Source organism: Gorilla gorilla, chromosome 13 (genome assembly GCF_029281585.2).
Source record: "Gorilla gorilla gorilla isolate KB3781 chromosome 13, NHGRI_mGorGor1-v2.1_pri, whole genome shotgun sequence".
Classification (NCBI taxonomy): Eukaryota; Metazoa; Chordata; class Mammalia; order Primates; family Hominidae; genus Gorilla; species Gorilla gorilla.
In genome coordinates this window covers 79415193-79440478 of record NC_073237.2, presented here as the reverse complement: position 1 = coordinate 79440478, position 25286 = coordinate 79415193, and the positions used below count along the sequence as shown (strand labels likewise).

Sequence of the window (25286 nt, the reverse complement as noted above, 5' to 3'; positions counted from 1 at the left end):
TATTTTATGTATCCTAGTTGGCTGCAAGCATCCAATTCTTCTGACACACAGCCTCAGAATCTTGTCCCTGGGACCCAGCTGTTGGCCATCCCATGGGCCTCTTGGTGTGGCCCATTGCTTTAGTTCCAACCGCAACAAAAGTCAGTTTCTCTTTTCAACTGCTGATTTTTGGCTTCTCTAAACAGCATGCCCATCATGTCTTGGGCCCCTAGCCCACAGGTCCTGCCAAAGGATTAAGTTTCCAAAAGTTTGGCTTGTTGTGTCCAGATCAAATTTAAGTTGGGTGCAAATTGCTCCCTTCATGGGAGTCCACATGGACTGCTCTACTCCTCCACCAGCAGCAGATCATCTAAATCCTTTTGCAGACATGCTAATTCTAGCTTGAAGGAAAGAGTCTACGTTCCTCCAGGGGGGAGTTCCATAAATAGCTCCAAGGACAAGAGAAAGGCATGTGCCCTATCTTCTTCTTAGACATTACTTTCTATTTAAGTAGGACTGGCTCCCTTTGATCTCTGCCTCTTTGCTTGCATACAGGTTTCTTTTACAGACATGCTTCATTCCACTGTGCTCTGCTTTATTGTGCTTTGCAGATATTGTTGTTTTTTACTTTGAAGGCACACCCTGCGTCAATAAGTCTGTCAGCGCCATTTTTCCAATAGCATGTGCTCACTTGGTGTCTTTGTGTCACATTTTGGTAATTCTCACAATATTTCAAATTTTCTCATTAGTATTGTATCTGTTATGGTTGTCTGTGATCGATGATCTTCGGTGTTCCATTGTAGTTGTTTTGGGGAACCACGAACCAAACCCCCAGAAGACAGTGAACTTAATTAGTAAATGTTGTATGTGTCTTGACTGCCTCACTGACCAGCTGCCAGCTGTTCCCCCATCTTTCTCCTTTGCCCCAGGCCTCCCTATTCCCTGAGATACAGCAATATTGAAATTAGGCCAAGTAATTACCCTACAATGGCCTCTCTAAGTGTTCAAGTGTAAGGAAGAGTTACACATCTCTCACTTTAAAACAAAAGCTAGAAATGATTAGGCCTAGTGGTGAAGACATGTTAAAAACTGAGATAGGCCAATAGCTAGGCCTCTTGCACCAGTTAGCCAAGTTGTGAATGCAAAGAAAAAGTTCTTAAAGAAAATTGCAAGTGCTACTCCAGTGAACATACGAATGATAAGAAAGCAAAACAGCCTTACTGCTGAGATGGAAAAAGTTTTAGTGTTTTGGATAGAAGGTCAAACCAGCCACAACATTCCCTTAAGCCAAAACCTGATCCAGAGCAAGGACCTAGATCTTCAAGTCTATGAAGGCTGAGAGGGGTACGGAAGCTGAAGAAGAAAAGTTGAAAACTAACAATGGTTTGATTCATGAAGTTGAAGAAGCCACCTCCATAACATAAATGTGCAAGGTGAGGCAGCAAGTGTTATTGATCTCTAGCTAAGGTCATTGATGAAGGTGGCTACACTAAACAACCAATTTTCAATGTAGACAAAACAGCCATCTATTGGAAGAAGATGCCATCTAGAACTTTCACAGGTAGAGAGGAGAAATCAATACCTGATTTCAAACCTTCAGAGGACAGGCTGACTCTCTCGTCAGGGGCTAATGCAGCTGGTGACCTTAAGTTGAATCCACTGTCTGTTTACCATTTAGAAAACCCTTAGAGCCCTTAAGAATTATGCTAAATTTGCTCTGCCTGTGCTTTATAAATGGAACGACAAAGCCTGGATGAGAGCACATCTGTTTTCATCATGTCTTACTGAATATTTTAAGCACACCATTGAGACCTACTGCTCAGAAAAGATTTCTTTAAAAAATATTACTGTTAATTGACAATGCACTTGGTCACCCAAGAGCTCTGATGGAGATGTACAAGGAGATTGATGTTGTTTTCTTGCCCGCTAACATCACATCCATTCTGTAGCCCATTGATTAAGGAGTAATTTTGAATTCCAAGTCTTATTATTTAATAAATAAACTTTGGAAGGGTATAGTTTCCATGGATAGTGATTCCACTGATGGATCTGGATAAATGGAAAACCTTCTGGAAAGGATTTACCATTCTAGATGCCACTGAGAACATTTATGTTCATCAATAGCAAAGTCATGGAATCAACCTAAGTGTCCATCAATGTTTGATTGGATAAAGAAAATGTGGTATATAGAAACCATGGAATACTATACAACTTTTTAAAAGAATGAACTTATGCCCTTTGCAGCAACATGGATGGAGCTGGAGGCCATCATCCTAGGTGAAATAACTCAGAAACAGAAAATCAAATACTGTGTCTTCTCACAAGTGGGAGCTAAACAATGGGTACACATGCACATAAATTTGGAAACAACAAACACTAGGGATTCCAAAATGGGGGAGGGTGGAAGAGGGGTTGGTGAGGGTTGATTTCATGGGTTATACCTATTGAGTAGAATGCTCAATATTTGGGTGATTTGTTCACTTGAAGCCCAAACTTCACCAATGTGCAATATATCCATGTAACAAACCTACACATGTACCCCTGAATCTAAAATAAAAATAATAACAAAAATGAACATTGTGATTCATGAGAGGAGATCAAATTGTCAACATTAACATAAATTTGGAAGACGTGGATTCCAATCATCCTGAATGACTTTGGGTTCAAGACTTCAGTGGGGACAAGCACTGCAGATGCGTTAGAAATAGGGAGGAAACGAAGATGGCCGAATAGGAACAGCTCCGGTCTACAGCTCCCAGCGTGAGCGACGCAGAAGACGGGTGATTTCTGCATTTCCATCTGAGGTACCGGGTTCATCTCACTAGGGAGTGCCAGACAGTGGGCGCAGGTCAGTGGGTGCGCGCACCGTGCGTGAGCCAAAGCAGGGTGAGGCATTGCCTCACTTGGGAAGCACAAGTGGTCAGGGAGTTCCCTTTCCGAGTCAAAGAAAGGGGTGACTGACGCACCTGGAAAATCGGGTCACTCCCACCCGAATACTGCGCTTTTCCGACCAGCCTAAAAAACGGCGCACCACGAGATTATATCCCGCACCTGGCTCGGAGGGTCCTACGCCCATGGAGTCTCGCTGATTGCTAGCACAGCAGTCTGAGATCAAACTGCAAGGCGGCAGCAAGGCTGGGGGAGGGGCGCCCGCCATTGCCCAGACTTGCTTAGGTAAACAAAGCAGCCAGGAAGCTCTAACTGGGTGGAGCCCACCACAGCTCAAGGAGGCCTGCCTGCCTCTGTAGGCTCCACCTCTGGGGGCAGGGCACAGACAAACAAAAAGACAGCAGTAACCTCTGCAGACTTAAATGTCCCTGTCTGACAGGTTTGAAGAGAGCAGTGGTTCTCCCAGCACGCAGCTGGAGATCTGAGAAAGGGCAGACTGCCTCCTCAAGTGGGTCCCTGACCCCTGACCCCCGAGCAGCCTAACTGGGAGGCACCCCCCAGCAGGGGCACACTGACACCTCACACGGCAGGGTATTCCAACAGACCTGCAGCTGAGGGTCCTGTCTGTTAGAAGGAAAACTAACAAACAGAAAGGACATCCACACCAAAAACCCATCTGTACATCACCATCATCAAAGACCGAAAGTAGATAAAACCACAAAGATGGGGAAAAAACAGAACAGAAAAACTGGAAACTCTAAAAAGCAGAGCGCCTCTCCTCCTCCAAAGGAACGCAGCTCCTCACCAGCAACGGAACAAAGCTGGATGGAGAATGACTTTGACGAGCTGAGAGAAGAAGGCTTCAGACGATCAAACTACTCCGAGCTGTGGGAGGACATTCAGACCAAAGGCAAAGAAGTTGAAAACTTTGAAAAAAATTTAGAAGAATGTATAACTAGGATAACCAATACAGAGAAGTGCTTAAAGGAGCTGATGGAGCTGAAAACCAAGGCTTGAGAGCTACGTGAAGAATGCAGAAGCCTCAGGAGCCGATACGATCAACTGGAAGAAAGGGTATCAGCAATGGAAGATGAAATGAATGAAATGAAGCGAGAAGGGAAGTTTAGAGAAAAAAGAATAAAAAGAAATGAGCAAAGCCTCCAAGAAATATGGGACTATGTGAAAAGACCAAATCTACGTCTGATTGGTGTACCTGAAAGTGATGGGGAGAATGGAACCAAGTTGGAAAACACTCTGCAGGATATTATCCAGGAGAACTTCCCCAATCTAGCAAGGCAGGCCAACATTCAGATTCAGGAAATACAGAGAACGCCACAAAGATACTCCTCGAGAAGAGCAACTCCAAGACACATAATTGTCAGATTCACCAAAGTAGAAATGAAGGAAAAAATGTTAAGGGCAGCCAGAGAGAAAGGTCGGGTTACCCTCAAAGGGAAGCCCATCAGACTAACAGTGGATCTCTCGGCAGAAACCCTACAAGCCAGAAGAGAGTGGGGGCCAATATTCAACATTCTTAAAGAAAAGAATTTTCAACCCAGAATTTCATATCCAGCCAAACTAAGCTTCATAAGTGAAGGAGAAATAAAATACTTTACAGACAAGCAAATGCTGAGAGATTTTGTCACCACCAGGCCTGCCCTAAAAGAGCTGCTGAAGGAAGCTCTAAACACGGAAAGGAACAACCGGTACCAGCCGCTGCAAAATCATGCCAAAATGTAAAGACCATCGAGACTAGGAAGAAACTGCATCAACTAACGAGCAAAATAACCAGCTAACATCATAATGACAGGATCAGATTCACACATAACAATATTAACTTTAAATGTAAATGGACTAAATGCTCCAATTAAAAGACACAGACTGGCAAACTGGATAAAGAGTCAAGACCCATCAGTGTGCTGTATTCAGGAAACCCATCTCACGTGCAGAGACACACATAGGCTCAAAATAAAAGGATAGAGGAAGATCTACCAAGCAAATGGAAAACAAAAAAAGGCAGGGGTTGCAATCCTAGTCTCTGATAAAACAGACTTTAAACCAACAAAGATCAAAAGAGACAAAGAAGGCCATTACATAATGGTAAAGGGATCAATTCAACAAGAAGAGCTAACTATCCTAAATATATATGCACCCAATACAGGAGCACCCAGATTCATAAAGCAAGTCCTGAGTGACCTACAAAGAGACTTAGACTCCCACACATTAATAATGGGAGACTTTAACACCCCACTGTCAACATTAGACAGATCAACGAGACAGAAAATCAACAAGGATACCCAGGAATTGAACCCAGCTCTGCACCAAGCAGACCTAATAGACATCTACAGAACTCTCCACCTGAAATCAACAGAATATACATTTTTTTCAGCACCCCACCACACCTATTCCAAAATTGACCACAAACTTGGAAGTAAAGCTCTCCTCAGCAAATGTAAAAGAACAGAAATTATAACAAACTATCTCTCAGACCACAGTGCAATCAAACTAGAACTCAGGATTAAGAATCTCACTCAAAACCACTCAACTACATGGAAACTGAACAACCTGCTCCTGAATGACTACTGGGTACATAACGAAATGAAGGCAGAAATAAAGATGTTCTTTGAAACCAACGAGAACAAAGACACAACATACCAGAATCTCTGGGACGCATTCAAAGCAGTGTGTAGAGGGAAATTTATAGCACTAAATGCCCACAAGAGAAAGCAGGAAAGATCCAAAATTGACACCCTAACATCACAATTAAAAGAACTAGAAAAGCAAGAGCAAACACATTCAAAAGCTAGCAGAAGGCAAGAAATAACTAAAATCAGAGCAGAACTGAAGGAAATAGAGACACAAAAAACCCTTCAAAAAATTAATGAATCCAGGAGCTGGTTTTTTGAAAGGATCAACAAAATTGATAGACTGCTAGCAAGACTAATAAAGAAAAAAAGAAGAATCAAATAGACACAATAAAAAATGATAAAGGGGATATCACCGCCGATCCCACAGAAATACAAACTACCATCAGAGAATACTACAAACACCTCTATGCAAATAAACTAGAAAATCTAGCAGAAATGGATAAATTCCTCAACACATACACTCTCCCAAGACTGAACTAGGAAGAAGCTGAATCTCTGAATAGACCAATAACAGGATCTGAAATTGTGGCAATAATCAATAGTTTACCAACCAAAAAGAGTCCAGGACCAGATGGATTCACAGCCGAATTCTACCAGAGGTACAAGGAGGAACTGGTACCATTCCTTCTGAAACTATTCCAATCAATAGAAAAAGAGGGAATCCTCCCTAACTCATTTTATGAGGCCAGCATCATTCTGATACCAAAGCCGGGCAGAGACACAACCAAAAAAGAGAATTTTAGACCAATATCCTTGATGAACGTTGATGCAAAAATCCTCAATAAAATACTGGCAAAACGAATCCAGCAGCACATCAAAAAGCTTATCCACCATGATCAAGTGGGCTTCATCCCTCGGATGCAAGGCTGGTTCAATATACGCAAATCAATAAATGTAATCCAGCATATAAACAGAGCCAAAGACAAAAACCACATGATTATCTCAATAGATGCAGAAAAAGCCTTTGACAAAATTCAACAACCCTTCATGCTAAAAACTCTCAATAAATTAGGTATTGATGGGACGTATTTCAAAGTAATAAGAGCTATCTATGACAAACCCACAGCCAATATCATACTGAATGGGCAAAAACTGGAAGCATTCCCTTTGAAAACTGGCCCAAGACAGGGATGCCTTCTCTCACCACTCCTATTCAACATAGAGTTGGAAGTTCTGGCCAGGGCAATTAGGCAGGAGAAGGAAATAAAGGGTATTCAATTAGGAAAAGAGGAAGTCAAAGTGTCCTTGTTTGCAGACGACATGATTGTATATCTAGAAAACCCCATTGTCTCAGCCCCAAATCTCCTTAAGCTGATATGCAACTTCAGCAAAGTCTCAGGATACAAAATCAATGTACAAAAATCACAAGCATTCTTACACACCAACAACAGACAAACAGCCAAATCATGAGTGAACTCCCATTCACAATTGCTTCAAAGAGAATAAAATACCTAGGAATCCAACTTACAAGGGATGTGAAGGACCTCTTCAAGGAGAACTACAAACCACTGCTCAAGGAAATAAAAGAGGATACAAACAAATGGAAGAACATTCCATGCTCATGGGTAGGAAGAATCAATATCGTGAAAATGGCCATACTGCCCAAGGTAATTTACAGATTCAATGCCATCCCCATCAAGCTACCAATGACTTTCTTCACAGAATTGGAAAAAACTACTTTAAAGTTCATATGGAACCAAAAAAGAGCCCACATCGCCAAGGCAATCCTAAGCCAAAAGAACAAAGCTGGAGGCATCACACTACCTGACTTCAAACTATACTACAAGGCTACAGTAACCAAAACAGCATGGTACTGGTACCAAAACAGAGATATAGATCAATGGAACAGAACAGAGCCCTCAGAAATAATGATGCATATCTACAACTATCTGATCTTTGACAAACCTGAGAAAAACAAGCAATGGGGAAAGGAGTCCCTATTTAATAAATGGTGCTGGGAAAACTGGCTAGCCATATGTAGAAAGCTGAAACTGGATCCCTTCTTTACACTTTATACAAAAATCAATTCAAGATGGATTAAAGACTTAAATGTTAGACCTAAAACCATAAAAACCCTAGAAGAAAACCTAGGCATTACCATTCAGGACATAGGCATGGGCAAGGGCTTCATGTCTAAAACACCAAAAGCAATGGCAACAAAAGACAAAATTGACAAATGGGATCTAATTAAACTAAAGAGCTTCTGCACAGCAAAAGAAACTACCATCAGAGTGAACAGGCAACCTACAAAATGGGAGAAAATTTTCGCAACCTACTCATCTGACAAAGGGCTAATATCCAGAATCTACAATGAACTCAAACAGATTTACAAGAAAAAAACAAACAACCCCATCAAAAAGTGGGCGAAGGACATGAACAGACACTTCTCAAAAGAAGACATTTATGCAGCCAAAAAACACATGAAAAAATGCTCATCATCACTGGCCATCAGAGAAATGCAAATCAACACCACAATGAGATACCATCTCACACCAGTTAGAATGGCAATCATTAAAAAGTCAGGAAACAACAGGTGCTGGAGAGGATGTGGAGAAATAGGAACACTTTGACACTGTTGGTGGGACTGTAAACTAGTTCAACCATTGTGGAAGTCAGTGTGGCGATTCCTCAGGGATCTAGAACTAGAAATACCATTTGACCCATCCATCCCATTACTGGGTATATACCCAAAGAACTGTAAATCACGCTGCTATAAAGACACATGCACACGTACGTTTATTGCGGCATTATTCACAATAGCAAAGACTTGGAACCAACCCAAATGTCCAACAATGATAGACTGGATTAAGAAAATGTGGCACATATACACCATGGAATACTATGCAGCCATAAAAAATGATGAGTTTATGTCCTTTGTAGGGACATGGATGAAATTGGAAAGCATCATTCTCAGTAAACTATCGCAAGAACAAAAAACCAAACACCGCATATTCTCACTCATAGGTGGGAATTGAACAATGAGATCACATGGACACAGGAACGGGAATATCACACTCTGGGGACTGTTGTGGGGTGGGGCGAGGGGGGAGGGATAGCATTGGGAGATATACCTAATGCTAGATGATGAGTTAGTGGGTGCAGCGCACCAGCATGGCACATGTATACATATGTAACTAACCTGCACAATGTGCACATGTACCCTAAAACTCAAAGTATAATAATAAATAAATAAAGAAATAAATAAAATTTAAAAAAAAGAAAATTAACATCTCAAAATAAAATATTCAATTTTGTGACTAGAAAAAAAAAAAAAAGAAATAGCGAGGAAACTAGAATGACAAGCGGAACCTGAAGGTGCCACTGCATTGTGTCTATCTCATGATAAAAGTTGAACAGATGAGGAGTTGCTTCTTATGTAGAAGCAAAGGAAATGGTTTGTTGAGATGGAATCCTGGTGTAGGTGCTGTGAACGTTGTTGAAATGACAACAAACCTAATTGATCCGTCAGTGGCACGATTTGGGAGGACCGACTCCAATTTTAAAGAAGTTATACTGTGGGCAAAATGCTATCAAACAGAGAAATCTTTCATAAAAGGAAGAGTCAACAGCTGAAACAAACTTCATTGTTGTCTTATTTTAAGAAATTGCCACAGCTGCTCCAACTTCTAGCAACCACCACTCTGATAATTAGTTAGCCATCAATATTGAGGCAAGACCCTCCACCAGCAAAAAAGATTATGACTCACTGAAAGCTCAGATGATCATTAGCATTTTTTAGCAAGAAATTACTTTTAAAGTATGTACTTTTTAAAGACATAATGCTATTGCACACTTAAAAAAACTACAGTATCATGTAAATGTAACTTTTATATGCACTGGGGAACCATAACATTTGTGTGACTTGCTTTATTGTGACGGTCACTTTATTGCAGTGGTCTGGAACCTGAACCCACAACATCTTTGAGATATGTCTATATTTGCAACTAAGCTTCTAGCAAAACGAATTTCACAATTTTTCCTGACCGTATATCTTTCAAAGAAGGATTATCCCCTGCCCATCATCAAAAGACGATACTGGGGACTTTCTTCTGCTCACTATTTGAGAGCAGACTACCCACTACTGTCACTCTTCATGAATTACTCAAGTGACCATGAAAACAAAATCAGTTCTTCCAGAGCCCCTGCTGGCTGCCCTGCTACTGGGCTTGGGTTCTTCACTGTACTATACTAAAGATTTGGCTCCAAATACCAGTGCTATCACTTCCTGGCTATGTGAGCTTGGAGGTGGCATTTGACTAATTCATGAATGTCAGTTTTGTTGCTTGTAAAGTGGGGATAACCATATCCATTTGAGACAGCAATTTTGAGAATTAAATAATGTTGAGCATCTGAAACATAATGTAAGTTTGTCCTCCCTGCCAAATTAATTATCTACTCTGTTTCAAAAGGCTTCTCCCATCCCCCTCTTGAGGAAGACAGCCCAAAACTATTTTGCCACTTTGAAAAACCAGACGTGTCCAACAGCTGTCTACCATTCTACCTTACGGAGACCTCTTGGGGAGGTCATTGGTATTTCAGTTTAGTGTTTTCCAAAGTATGTTCTGTGGAATAGTTGCTCTGCAAGTCATTGTACAAAAAAGGTTTCACAGGAAATAAATGTGAGAAATGCTGTAAGTATAACTTTAACTTGAAGAGTCACAATATATATTTGCTTTCTAAAATTTCTGAAAAAAAGTCCTGCAGTAAAGACATACATTTAATCAAGTATTTTACACACTTATTTGACCATGGGTCTCTTTCTTATGTAAAATGACATTTATTATCCCAAAGGATATACTGTGGTCTGCTCACTTGGCCCTAACCTTCTCAGCCCTTTCACCTCCTTTTAGCAATAATTCATGATTTGGAAGTTTGAATTGGAGGAAGTGCATTCTACGTGATGTAGAAAAAGCTGCTCTTATTTTATGTTGCTAAAATAGAGATCATAAGCTGACAGAATGGACTCTTTGTGGTAATAAGATACCAAATTATAAACAAGACCTAAGGTGGTAGTAGGCAAGGGTTAAGTCCTACAGCCCCTACAGTTAAAGAATAAACTATTTTCTAACTGCCTCAAGGTTTTTCTTTTTCTCTATCAGCAAAACAAGCACTGGTCTCCAGATAAGCAATATTGAAACAATTGCAGCTCACTAACCACCAAACACTGACTAACTGACCTCGTGCTCCACAAGGCATAACTACAGCTCTGACTGGACAAGAGACTGATTTCAGTAACTTTCTTCTAAGAGACCACAGACCAGTTCTGGCTGATTCATAGAGGCTGAGCGTTGATTACTTTCATGTCCCTGCTTCACCTTTTGATGTGTGTGGCCTAAATTTGACTGTATCTTAATGTTGTCTCCACCCCAAAGTGAACATGTGTTGTATGTTACACACATGTTCATTCTGTGCATATGTATTGACTCAAATATTCGTAAGATTCTCCTATAACCTACTGAATATGTATGTATAGCTAATTTCCTTGGGCATAAATCTCAACCTCTCCCTTTTTTCCTCTGAAGTGCCTGCTATTGGTCTCTGCCAGAGGCTAGCTTCTACCTGTCAGGATGGCCACCCTGCAAGCTGCAACTCGTTATAAGAAATAAAGCCTCCTCTCCAAATTTAAGATCTCATGATTTTAAGCTGACAATGCCTATACATGAAATAACAGAAGTCAGACCTATAAACAGGTTATCAAAATAAGGTACAGTAAATGCATGAGGTCCTAGAGACCCATAGATTATCCCACTCTATTGAGCTGAGCGTCCCGTAAACCTCTAAGAGAGGCTATGCAGATACGACAGGTCCTGATTTTATAGTCATTGAAGCTATAGCGATCCCCATTAGCGCAGAATCGAGTCCTCTCTCATCATCACGCTGCCTGCTGAAGGTGGTCAGGTGAGGCTCATAGTTACTCAGGGTGCAGCCAAGGCTAACGCTTGGCTCCATCAATCCTGAAGTCCCACCTGATTGCCCAATGAAAGATAAAGCTCGGGGTTGCTGAGAAATAATACACGTGAACTGAAGGGCAGTGTAATGTTCCCCTCAAGGGGAACATTATTGCTTTACAAGCGTGGATTCTTTGTTCTGAACCCTAACTGTAAACTAGGAATTGGGGCTGGGAGCTTCTTCCATTTACAGCCCTAGGCTCTGCTCTGCATCCAAGCTCAGTTCCTAGAAGTGCTGCTTATATTATTAACCAGGCTGCAGCCGGAATTAGCTAGAAACCACACTGTCGGCTCTGCTTTGCGGAAGGAATAGGAGCGAAGGACGAGGCTGCCCCCCAGTGGGAAACCCACAAGAAGCAGCGACGCTTCCAATCAGCTCACAACTTTCAGTATTGCAAGGAGAGGAATGGGCTCCGCATTTCCAGCTCCAAGCACTCCATTTCAGAGCCGCTGGGGAGGATATTGGGGTGCAAATTCTTTTACCATTACGGGGTAGTGGTATGGCGTTGAGAAATAAGAATAGGCGAACCTCGTATCTACCAATCTCCCGACTCTATAAACGGCCCCTGGTTAAATCCAGATTCCGGGTCCTGGCTGGGAGATTTTGATTTAGCAGGGCAGGAGTGGGAAACTAGGGAGGGTTTGGGTTTTAAATCAGCGTAATTCTGATCATCTGGCAAATTTGAATATTCTGCGCTGGGAGGCGACTTTCTGCTTCACTTTCCCAGACCCCGGGCAGGGGTCAAGCCCTTGCGAGTCAAGGGAACCCAGGAGTTGCTCTCTTACCTCTGTATTCCCGCAGCCTCCAACTGCAACTCCGGCGTCGCCCGGGCAGCCCGACCCAGCCAACCTGCCCAGGATCCGCCCACCCGCCGCGATTTCCATGGCGACCGATGGCGCCGCCTTCCGCAGCCTTAGGGCGGGGTAAGCGGGGGACCTAACTCTGTCCAGGCACTCAGTGCCCGACCTGCAAGTGGGGACGGAATTCTCGTCCAGGACAGTCAGGCTAAGAAGTAACTTTTATTATTATTATTATTTATTACTTTGAGTACTTCTTGCGCCCATTATTAAAAATAAACTTTAAGTGTTTCTTTTTTGTTTTTGTTTGGTTCGGTGGGGAGAATATATGTGACATGTTTTTCTGGGATTTTCTCCTTAACATTTTATCTTCAGATTCAAATGCTTTGGACAGACTCACCAACTGCCCGGCTGAGAGAATCTGTGAGGTCTACCTGCCTAGCAATTTGCCTTTGCACGGTCCTCCTGTGAGGAGTGAGGACACACAGGTATGTGGCTTCTGTAACTGTCCAAGCTGGGATAGTTCCCAGACCGTCGACTTTCTGTCCCTTTCTTGACTGTCCAGTCTCACCTTTCTCTCAAACACTGCTGCTTCAGCCGAATCCAGATGTGGGAGGCCAGGTTCTCAGGTGGCCTGGTGGGAATGCAAGGGCGGTGCTCTCAGAAACATCTGGGGGCGAGCTTGCCACTCAGAAGCAGGGAAAACTGTTTCAACTTTCTTTATGAGAGAGACACACCTGGCTGGAGGTGCTGGTTTTTCTGCTTGACAACCCTGAGGCCTGGGCATACCTCAGAGATGCTTCAGGTAGCTTGGTCAGCATGTTTCAGCTAGTCAGGTCCTAACCCCACGGTCTGTGGGCTTTTAGTTTTGGAGTGGGTATGATGGAGTCCTAGGACCCTGGATGACCTCACATTCAGGGTGCTTTCTTGGGGGCAGTTTGGCTGTTCAAGCTGGCTGGAGGCCAAATGGAAATCTAGACATCTCAGAAAACTGGTTGATATGCTGGGTTAGTGAGGATGAGGGAGGGGAGTGTTGCTTTACATTTCACAGTAACCCAAAAGAGTTACCATCTATTGCTCTCTCCATTTTGTAGAAGAGGAAAGGGAGGCGCAGAGAATTTCAGAAACTCCCAGGATCTGGCTTCCACGCGCACACTCAGTACTTTGAATTTAGCTTAATTTTCTTTTTCCCTAATGGAGTGTTTATTCATGCTACCTTTCACCCACTCCTATTAATCTAGCCAAATTCATTCACTCATTTATCAGTAAGCTGTTTCATTTCTGCCCCCTCCCCTGTCACTGTAGTTCCACAGGACCAGAGACAACCACATGTGTTTTATGAAGTTATGTATCTGGCATGCAATTAGGCTCCAAGGAAAGTTTGATGAATGGATAAAGAGCAAAAGACAGTGAGTGCCTCAGAGTTTTTGCATTTATTGGATAAATTAGGAGGAGAAGGAAACATAAGTAACATGTATAATTACCTTTTTTGGACCAGACACCTAAGATATTTTATCCCCCTTTATTCCTGTACCGTGAGATAGGAAAAGTTTAAGACCCACTTCCCCACCCCCCAACTCTATTTTTATGAATGAGGAAACTGAATGTATTAGTCTGTTCTCACATTGCTGATAAAGACATACCTGAGACTGGGTCATTTATAAAGAAAAAGAAGTTTAATGGACTCACAGTTCCACATGGCTGGGGAGGCCTCACAATCATGGTGGAAGGCGAAGGAGGAACAAAGCCATGTCTTACATGGCAGCAGGCAAGAGAGTGTGTGCAGGGGAACTGCGCTTTGTAAAACCATCAGATCTTTGAGACTTATTCACTTTCAGGAGAACAGCATGGGAAAACCCACCACCATGATTCAATTACCTCCCACAGGGTCCCTCCCATGACACATGGGGATTATTGGAGCTACAATTCAAGATGAGATTTGGGTGGGGACCCAGCCAAACCATATAACCAAGGTTGAGTCATTTACCTAAAGGGACATTGATAGCTCATGGTAGACCTGGGATTTAAACCCAAAATTGTTTGCCTGACTCTAGAATCCACACATATTCTTTAAATATTTTTAAAAATTAATTAATATTTATTTATTTATTTTTTGAGACAGAGTCTTGCTCTGTTGCCCAGGCTGGAATACAGTGGCATGATCTTGACTCATTCCAACCTCTGCCTCCAGGGTTTTAAGCAATTCTCATGCCTCAGTCTCTTGAGTAGCTGAGATTACAGATGCACACCAACATGCCTGGCTAATTTTTGTATTTTTATTAGAGATGGGGTTTCCCCACGTTGGCCAGGCTGGCCTCGAACTCAGGTGATCAGCCCACCTTGGCCTCCCAGAGTGCTGGGTTACAGGTGTGAGCCACTGTGCCCGACTTAATTAATTAATATTTAAGGATGAGGTCTCACTGTGTTGCTCAGACTATAGTGCAGAGGCTTTTCACAGGTGCAGTCATGGCTCACTACAGTCTGGAACTCCTGGGCTCAAGTGATCCTCCCACCTCAGCCTCTCAAATAGCTGGGATTACAGGCATGTTCCACTGTGCCTGGCAGAATCCATGTATTTTTAATGTGCTGTACCACCTGCTGGAGCTTCCAAAATGATGAAGTAGTGGCCAAGGGGAAAGCAGAATATTTTTTTCCTGAGTGAAAAGTTAAAAATGAAAATTTGATTGTTTAGATCAAATTAGATTGATTCTTTAGCTAGTTAACAAGAGTGTATTGAGGTTCTACCATATACTCGGCATGAGAGGAGAGATAAATATATGTAAAATAACAAAGTACTGAGGCTGGGGAGAGAGTTCTTCATTTAGAGGAGACTGTTCTCTCACCTGGGTCCTGGCTTAGAGAATCCTGAAGCTTTAGCCTTAAAGTAGGGGTGGAGAAAATGAGGAGACTTTTATCCATCAGCTACTTCCGTTATAGACTTGTCTGAGATGGAATTGCAGGTTATTTTAAATGAGACAGATATTGTATAAGCACCAGAAATAGAACAACGGTGTCTGTTAGATTTGAGGAGGGAAAGTCTTCTTTTAGAATATATAGTGTTATTTTGTTTTACTTTTTATTTTTATCTTTTTTTTTTTTTCAGATGAAGTCTCACTCTGTTGCCCAGGCTGGAGTGCAGTGGTACAATCTCAGCTCACTGCAACCTCTGCCTCTTGGGTTCAAGTGATTCTCCAGCTTCAGCCTCCCAAGTAGCTGGGACTACAGGCACATGCCACCATGCCCCTCTAATTTTTGGATTTTTAGTAGAGTTGGGGTTTCACCATGTTGGCCAGGCTGGTCTCAAACTCCTGACCTCAAGTGATCTACCTGCCTTGGCCTCCCAAAGTGCTGAGATTACAGATGTGAGCCACTGTGCCTAGTTGTTTTCTTTCTTTCTTTTTTTTAAACGTCTGCATTGTTCATTGTTTCCCAGTTTATTGTACTAAAAGAAGAAACTATTTTGCGTTCTAATAATTTACCACTGTGCAGGTAGTTTGGCTTTTGGTAAAAGACAACCTCTGTTTCCAGTTTGTAACTGATGTATCATTCTCCTTGTTTTCCCTGCCCTTAATTTAATGTGGTTACGCTTCTGTTTTCTTTCCTTAAGTTCACTTGCAGCTTTTCTCCCCACTCTCTCTCTTAATGTCACCAGTTTTGCGTGAACCATTCCCTTTGCCTCTCACTTGACTTCTGCTCTGCCTGCTACAATCTTTGGGGTTTACAGCCCACTAAGCAGTCCCACTGGCTATGCTGGAGAAAGCAAGCATCTTTTTCATGCCTGTAGGTGGCATGTACAGACTGCACCCTGCAGAGGAGCTGGGAGGCAAAGCCTATTTCTTGGAAGTTTTCAGTCACTTGCAAGGAGCAGCTATGGACACAGTGAAGCGCAGAGGTCCAAAGAGAAATTCTGTCATTCAAGAAGGAATGAAATAAAGGCTTATTAAGCAACTATCTGTTTATCTATATATACTGACACTGTCAGTTGTATACAATGCTCTTAAGTAATTGCAAACCATAATTGTAAAACTTTTTCTTTTTTCTGTTTGGCTTCAGATATTTTTGTTTCCATCGGCAGACCAGTTTATTTGTGTTTGAATTAATGGCTTATGAATTTGGGTTCTAAAAATACAACTTGAGCTATACATTGGTTATGACAATGCAGAGCCAGCTAAATAATTAAAAGTGAGAGGTAATATATCCAAGAGTTAAGAAAAGCAAGACCTCTGAAACCAGTAGACTTGGGCTGAAATTCTGGCTTTCCCATCTACAGCTATGTGACCTTGGGCAAATTACTTAACCTGTCTTCTGTTTTCAAAGCATTAAGTGCTATCTGTTAACAGCTACTGTTATTATTGTTGTTATTGTTATTACACATTTGTCATATCTCTCACTGGACCCTGATTTTATATACATATATACATACATATAAATATATGTACACACACACACACGCATACACCCATACACTAAGAGTTTATTTTTTTCAATTTAAGTACTAGTTTCTGGGTTTCTGAGGTCCTAAGTATACAGTGATACTAATTATACATGAGTACAATTTCCTGACAATGGGTCTTCATGCTGTTGTTGTTTACAGTGAGAGAGCTGTGGAAAGAGCGCTGGGCTTCCAAAAGCCACGGGTTCCTTTATAAGTTGGCCACTTACTTCTTGTGGGCATAGCTGTGGTCCTACTCTCTGGATCTGAGTGTCCATCTCTAATAAGTGACAGGCACAAGTGGCCTAGACAATAGCCAAGTCATCTTTACTCCACTGTAGCCCTAATGACACCCTTATATGCATCATGATAAAAAATAAGGTTAGTTCAAGGCAATGTGCAATGTAATGAGAAAAGGGTAAAAAGCTGAAACCATATGGTCTTCAGACTAGTTTCCACAGTCCCAGTATCTCACTCCTTGATGAGCTAGTCCAGTCTGCTGAGATTATTGATTGGGGCCAGCCTAGATGAAATGTTCTTGGTTTCAAAGAAGAGCTGAAGAGTAAAGAGTCTTCTCATTCTTTGACTTTGCTAGAGTGTGAAAACTAGACCCTTTGGGAGTTCAAGTTGTTGCTGAGAACAACCAGTTCAATATCCCAGCGGAATCATGGCTACCTTCAGTTATGGAGTCTGGCTGACTTCATGCCTGTTGATCAGTTATTTATGAAGCACATTCTACATGGTTAAAAAATGTTATTGGTGCTCTAAAAATATAAAAGAAAAAAACCCATAACCTACTATATGTGCCCTAAATCAGAGAGACTAGATGTGGCTACCTTAAAAATTAGATACATCATTAAGTCAAGGAAAGACTGAGGATCTGTCCAGATTGAAGGAGACTAAAGAGGCATGGCAACTAAATGCAATGCATGAATTTGAATGGAATCCTTTGCTAGAAAGGACATTACTGGAACAACTGGTGAATATTGAATGGAGTATGAGGATAAGATGGTCATAATGTATCAATGTTACTTTCCTGTTTTTGCTGGCTATATTGTAAAGTATGAAAGATAATGTCCTTGTTTGTAGAAAATCTACACTAAATTATTCAGGGATGATGGACTATTAGGTTGGCAACTTACTCTCAAGGGGATAAAATGACTTTTTACTTGGGGTGACTGACCAGCTTTATTTGTCTGGGATAGTCTCAGTTTTAGCATTGATGGCCATGTGTTGGGGAAACCCCTCATTTCCAGGCAAACAGGGATGGTTGGTTACCCTATTTATACTATACCTACAACATTTTGTAAATTTGAGTTGTTTCAAAATAAATGTTTTTGTAAAACATTAGATAACTCAAGAAACAAAAATTAAAATGACCAATATAATAAGCATGAGTAAAGAAGCAATACATGATAGTTTCTAAGCAATGTACAGACACTAAGTCGTATCATTCGTAGAAGGTATCATTCATGGTGAGCTGGAATGGTCAGATATGGTAGATGATACTACATGAGAGATTGCAGGCGTGCTGCCAGTCTGAGGATGTCCCACTACTGTGGTGCAATGGAGATAGGGCCCTTATCACGCATGACCTTGCTGTTCTCAACCAGGCTGACCTTGAAGAAGTCACTTCATCATTCTAAGCCTCGGTCCCCTATTCTGCAAAGTAAGAATATTGTACAGAAGATTTCAAATGCTTTTTCATGGCAGTTGAATCCTTTCCTTAAAGGAAGTCTTGCCATTTAAAATGTACTAGAATTGCTCTAGTTGAAGTGCATGAAGGGTTTCAAATCCTGCAGTCCCCTTGGCCCCTTCCAAACCCCTTCTGTCATGATCTCTGATTTTCCTTGCAAATGTGGAGCTCTGCAGAATGCATTGCAAAAGCCACTGGGCTAGAAAGGATTTTTCATGTATAATCACTCCTCTGCCTTCTAAGATAGATGGCTCCTTTTTCTCGCGGAAAATTCCATGACGCAAATATCTGTTACTTCCAGAACAGACATGATGTCTTCAGAAATTATTTGTCAAAGTGCATAAATACATATTTCAAAGTGTCTATTTAGTGTTATTTAGTATCAACATTATGTGTATAAGATTATAACTTCTTGTCACTTAGCAACGCCTAAACATGCATTTATTTATGAGATTGATTTCCTATTGGGCATAGAGTCAAATGCAGCCTGAGAACACTAAACAGGGGTCAGGGAAGGGGGAGGGCACAGGCTAAGTCTAGGCCAACATGGACCATGACTTTTTTAATATAAAGTCATGGTTTCATCCTGAAATTTTTTCTCCAAAAGTGACATGACAGTCATTTTACTTTTCGTCATTATACTTTTAGTATAAGGATTAAGAAAATACACAATGTCAAAAGGCTTCTCTGAGTTCAGAAGTCATTTGCATATGAATATGTATTTCATGAATTGCAGTGTTACTTGTTTATTATTCAGGCATTTTTTTAGCTCACATATGGATTCTCCAATGACTTGCAGCAAATGTGACTCGCTCCACCCCAGGGGTCTGCAGCCCTTGGCCTGGGCCAGTTTCTTCTGGCCAAATTTGCTCATCTGGAAGCCTTCACACATGCTGTTGCTTCTGCCTGAAACAGCATGTATTTAAAAAATGTCTCTTTTTTAAAAATTTGCAGATGAATCCATTACCTCCCATACAGACTGCACATTCTCCACAGAATGAAGCAGACATTCCTCAATCCCATGGCCTAAAGCTCTCATGAGCCAAGTGTGTAACTTACTATGAAAGCATTGGGATCCTCAAGGGTGATTCTTCCAGAAATGGCAGCCAATCAGTGTTGATGGCTTCCCAAGACACCCAAGTGAACCCCACAGAACATCAGACCTTCAGGCTGAGGGGCCTTCAGGCGTTACCTCATTATTTAGCAAATGGAAAGAAACCTCTGCTCCTTGAAGTGTCCAAAATGACTCCCGGAGAAGCAGAGCAATACTGGGACCAGAGAGCCCAGTGGGGGCCCAAGAGAAATTGCTGCTGACTGAATGGCATTTCCATATGGTGGCTGATGCCTTTGTCCCTGAGGCACAGAAGCTGAGTCATGTTATAAATTGGGCCCAGAAGTTCTTGTGCAGCTCTCCCAAAAAGCACAAGTTGAAAAGTCCCCAAACTTCTGTAGGACTCCCTTGGTCTAACCTTTGCCAAAGTTCAAATGCTCTAGGAAATAAGAAAAAGGGTTATCTGAGATCGTCTGATCCTCCCTCTCTGCTCAGAGACCAGTCTGGTACCCAAATGGATATTCATAGCTTCCCTTTAAGCTCCCAGAACAACTTGTCAGAAATGGCCTTGTCTTCGGAATTTTCAAATTCCTTCCTGGAGAATTTTCCTGGCTATCAGTCTTGTGGGTGGCAAGAAACTACAGTTAGGAATGAGAGGGAGGGAGGAGCTGCCATGCCGCCTGCTAAAAGTCTTAAGCAGGAAGAGTCTGCTGAACAACAATATGACAGAGCAGGAAATAGACATATTCAGAACTCCAGTAAGGATGAGATGTTTCCTCAGAGGTCGGGGTTCAGCCACAACTCAGACACACCTATGTAGATAGTAAGGTTTTAGAGGAGACTGGGCAGAGCCCACCCAGAAATGGTTACTTCTGGGTCCACTGACAGACAGCTCAGAGGAGGAACTTTTAGATGAACCTGGGGGAGGGAAGGGAACTCTCAGAAGGGGTGTTCTAGGCAGGAAGTGCAGAGAGTTTCTAGGAATTTTCTTATCTCCCACAAGGGGTAGCACACTGGTGCCAGAAATCACTGTGCTGGAAAGTAGTGTTTCCTCTCCTGGAGACACACCCCGGGAGAGGATGTCAGGGCAGAGTTCAGAGTAAAGCCTGCAGGGACGCCCAAGGGTGCCATAGCAGGATGTCCGGTTGACAATTGCAGAGGTGACGACCCCATCCAGAGGCTGCCTGAAGGTCAACGTACAGCCCCTTGCGACAGCGACAGCTCCAATGGATGGAGAAAGGAATCAGACAATACAGCGTTCGCTTTAAGGTCCCCCCAGATTGATATTAACAATAAAAATGAATGGAGACATGCCACTACAAGAACAGAAGGAGAGACTGATGGGGAGCGTACCAAGAGGCGGTCAGAACAGTTGTGTGCAGAGTTCTGTTAAAAGCAGCCCTTGGCCAGGTGCGGTGGTTCATGCCTATAATCCCAACACTTTGAGAGGCGGAGATGGGTGGATCATGAGGTCAGAAGTTCAAGACCAGCCTTGCCAACATGGCGAAATCCCATCTCTACTAAAAATATAAAAATTAGCCAAGTGTTGGGGCACATGCCTGTAATCCTAGCTACCTGGGAGGCTGAGACAGGAGAATTGCTTGAAGCTGAGAGGCAGAGGTTGCAGTGAGCTGAGATTGCGCCACTGTGCTCCACCCTGGGCTACAGAGCAAGACTCCGTCTCAAAAAAAAAAAAAAAAAAAAAAAAAAGCAGCCCTACTGAGATAACTCTGAGGCAGTTTGATCTAGCACATCCTGAAAGTTATCGGGCCCGTCAAGTTGCCACCCTCTTGCTGAATGTTAGAGGGCCCCCTGGAGAATGTGGCCTTTCACATACATTCAGGCTCTGGTAACTTCCATGAACCCACTGCAGATGCACATGGTATATGCAGGGCAGCACTTGGTTTCACCAGTTGCCACCACCTGGGATGGACTGAAGATTAGTGCAGACACCCTGAGCGGAGACCCAAGGAAATAACTCGAGAGCAAAAGGAAAAGCCCCTGCCTTCAATTTATCCCACTTCCAGTGACTTTTTCACAACCGGTGTGAAGGCATCCTTCCCATTCCAGGATGTCTGTGATAGCCTCTCTTGGAGCAGAATATCCGTGATAGACTCTCTTGGAGTAATGACCCGTCCCGTAAACCAGAGCATGGGGCCAGTGTACTGGAGACATATTTCTGCTATTTGCATGTGCGGAGCAAGATCGGGGGTCTCTTTTCAGAAGAGGGAAACTCCTCTTTACCTTTCTAGGGTCCTAGACTATCTGAATCAGAGTCAGGTATCATATCTCCAGGAGGGAAAGGCAGGTCTGAAGGGACCGGCCTAGACGGGAAGACGCAACAGTGGAGAGATGGGAGCAGGAGTAAGGCAGCCATGGAAGGTAGGGGGAGCGCCCATCCCCAAGGAGAAGTCTGGGCCAAAGAGGCAGCTCTGGAGGTGAACAGCTTCTGGAAGCCTGAAGGCAACTATGGTATGAAATGAGAGCTGGGCAAAAAAGTCTCATGAGCAGCAATTTGTTGGCACTTGTATAACCTGTCACGTGGCCACTGGGGATGAGACACAGGCCTCCGGGCCTCTGGCTTCATCACGTACTCGCTGTTATTAAGACCTCTAGGCTTCATTTTCCATAAACACCAAATGGGGATAATTATCAGCATATAGTGTATACTGTAAGATGCTATGCCAATATTTGTTGTATTTTGTCAGACCAAAAGCCATCAGCTGGTTAAAAGTAATCTTAGTAAATCGTTATTCTGGAAGGTAAAAGCTACAGCATTTTTCTGATTGGATCTCCCTCTCTCTGAGGTGCTGGCATTTTCCATGAGCATGATGATTCTATTCATTTTGCTGTCTTGTCGTTTGTATGGAAATAAGTATTTTATGCCTGTCATCTGAAATACATTTTAATAACCCAGCATTAGAAAATAGAAATTTGCCTTTCCAGTTTGAATGCTGTGTAGATTAAAAACAAAGATTAATTCCTTTTTCTTTCATAGAATAAACCCAGATTAGGAATATAAAACACTTTGCTAGATCTTAATGAAAAAATATTCTTATTTGAATTCACTTTCCTTGTTTTTTGAACTAGGTTACATGATTTGTTATGAACAGTAGTAAAATATAACATTTCAAAGCTATTTTGAGAAATGGCTGAAATGGTAGAAGGTACAAATTATTAAAATATGCTTATAATATTTTTTATAAGATTTATGAGGTGGAGGGACATGCCTTTTTTAGTGCAATTAACAGAGGATATCTGCAAAATAAAATCTATGGGCTTAATATGAAAAGTGAAGGATTTTCAACTTCTTATTTCATATTTTTAGGGTAGTTATATTCTACTGCCCCCAAAATGATATTCAGAATGACCACCTATAGGAGGTCCTAGGAAATGTCTATACGGTGTGTTCATCTAGTAAATGTGGAGAGGAAAAGCCGAGGTTTGACCATTCTTTTGTTTTGTCGCATATTAACATTTTAAACATTTAAACATTTCAACATTGGCAATCTTCTGAGAAATTAGTTAGTATTCCAGTTTATACAGTGTGGTAAAATTGATTACGTATTGAAGGTCTACCATGTGTAAGATACTGTACCAAGGGAAGAAGAGATGCCTACTCCAGAGGATGAAGTTCTGTAAGAGAAGTGCAAATAAAGTGCCTGGGGAGCAAAAGAGGGAGAAGTGATTATCTTGGTGGAGTCAGTAAAGGTTTCATTTTGCAGATCATAGTGAGGGGGTGTTTGAAGGATGGCTAGGAGTTCAACAGGTGAGAAAAGGAATACCAGTTGGTAGAAATAGCATGAGCATAGTCATAGAGGAAGGTTGTATGGATTTTGTTGAGAAAGTAGTGAGATGTCCAATGTCATTGCATTTATTGGTCAGTATTATTTTGATTGCAAGTGATAGAAGTGCTACTCAAACTAGTGGGACAACAGAAAAATGTATGGGTTGCTTATCTGAAAATCTGTTTGTGCTTCATCTAGCAACTCTGCACAGTGATATCAATTCAGTACTCAACTTTTCTCCATTTCTTCGCTTTGCTCTCCTTCCAAGATGGCAAAAACCTTCATATCTTTCATACTGTATTTGTCCTCAGGCAATCTTCCATAGATGTATTTCTTAAAGCAAACTCCTCCAAAGATTTCATCAACTTTGTTTTGTGTTTCTTCTGGGATCCTTTTAACCAGTGTTGGCACACAGAAGATGAAGTCAAAGATTTGGATGAATCATGGCCCTGCCACTTGTTAACTGAGTATCTTTGGCTGAGTTTCTTAAGCTCTTTGAGATTTAGTTTTGACATATGTAAAATGGATATAATATTTGTCTCACCTGCTTTAAAGGATGATTTTGAAGATTATAAAAATACAGTATATGGAAGAGTTTTGAGAATTATAATTGGCAAAACTAGTATTAACAATATGGCTATTTGATACATAGCAACTTATCCTAGAACTAAATGATCTTTTTGGCATATGTTTATATCCATTTTGTAAAACAGTCCCATGTCATCATTGTTATCGGTATCAGCATCATCAAATCAGTGAATGTTTATTATGTACTTAGTCCATGTGTGCCAAGCATGCTAATTTTTTCTCATATTAAATTACAGTCATGTACTATTAGATGACATGTTTGTATGGTGTTTTTGAGCTTTATGACATGGAATCCATTTTTCTTATCTTGTTCAATGTCTTTGGAAAGTGTAAGTGGTCCAATTCTCTGAAACAAAATTTATCAAAAGCACTTTTCCCTGGGAACCTTTTCTGTCCCCTCCAGTGATGAGTTTAGCAATAGAAATCTTTTGTCCTTATAGGTTCTTAGGACCCATAGCCAGTGTAAGTGAAGGGCTTGAACCTTATATCTTGAATCCAGATGTGGCCTGTGAACTTCAGATACATACATACACCTTTATTGATATACCCATTTGAATGTTTCACAGGACTCCAAACTTTGCAAATTGAAACAACATTGATCAGTCCCTGCCTCACCCCACATGGTATCCCTGTGCCTGTGTCGTGTCCTCCATCTAGTGGCCAGCCCTGTGGTGCTCCCAACTGCCCAGGCCAGAACACCAAGGCTTCTTACTCCTTCCTCTTCCTCACCATCCATACTTGGTCCATCTCTAAATCCTGTCCACTGTTACCTCCTAAATGTTTTTGAATACAGCTATTCATCTTCATCCTCACCTTCTTACCATCTGCGCTCCCTGGAGGACTGCGACACTGCCTGCCTTGTCCTCCTTAAGCAATCAGATGCTCACTCAGGCTCTCACTTCGATCTGTTCTCCACACTGCCATCAAAATGAGTTTTTCAAATATCTTCGAATGGTACTCTGCAGTGAATTGCCACTGCCCGTAGAATAAAGGTTATCTACATCAGCATGTGTTTTGCGTTCTGAGTGTTTCCACCCCTGCCTCTCATCCTCTTGCTCCAGCCATAGGACCTCCCTTAGTTCCGCTAGCACCATGCACTCCCTCTCACCCCATGGCCTTTGCATTTGCTGTTCCTCCTGACTGGAGCGGCCACCCATAGCCAGCTCCTCACTTACTTAAGTGATACTCACCCTTCAGATCTGAAATTTAGGACCCCAAGAGAGACCCCCACCCTACCACCTTCAGAACAGACCTGGTCTACTTACCTATTTTCTCTCAAAGCACCCTGTTTTTCACTTTCAAGGAACTTACCTAAAATGTAATGGAATAGGCCAGGTGTGGTGGCTCATGCCTGTAATCCCAGCACTTTGGGTGGCTGACATTGATGAATCACTTGAGGTCAAGAGTTTGAGACCAGCCTGGCCAACATGATGAAACGCCATCTCTACTAAAAATACAAAAATTAGCCA

At 42.0% G+C, this 25286-nt stretch overlaps 1 long non-coding RNA gene across 1 annotated transcript in view; it reads left to right on the top strand.

Annotated features, from left to right (window-relative positions):
• The first annotated feature begins 11845 nt into the window (after nt 1–11845).
• LOC129524638 (uncharacterized) overlaps nt 11846–25286 on the top strand; it is a 143187-nt gene continuing 129746 nt past the window's right edge. Inside the window, exons 1-3 of the long non-coding RNA XR_008668513.2 lie at nt 11846–11931; nt 12267–12388; nt 12638–12750. This is a non-coding gene — a long non-coding RNA (uncharacterized lncRNA). The remainder of the gene's footprint in view (nt 11932–12266; nt 12389–12637; nt 12751–25286) is intronic.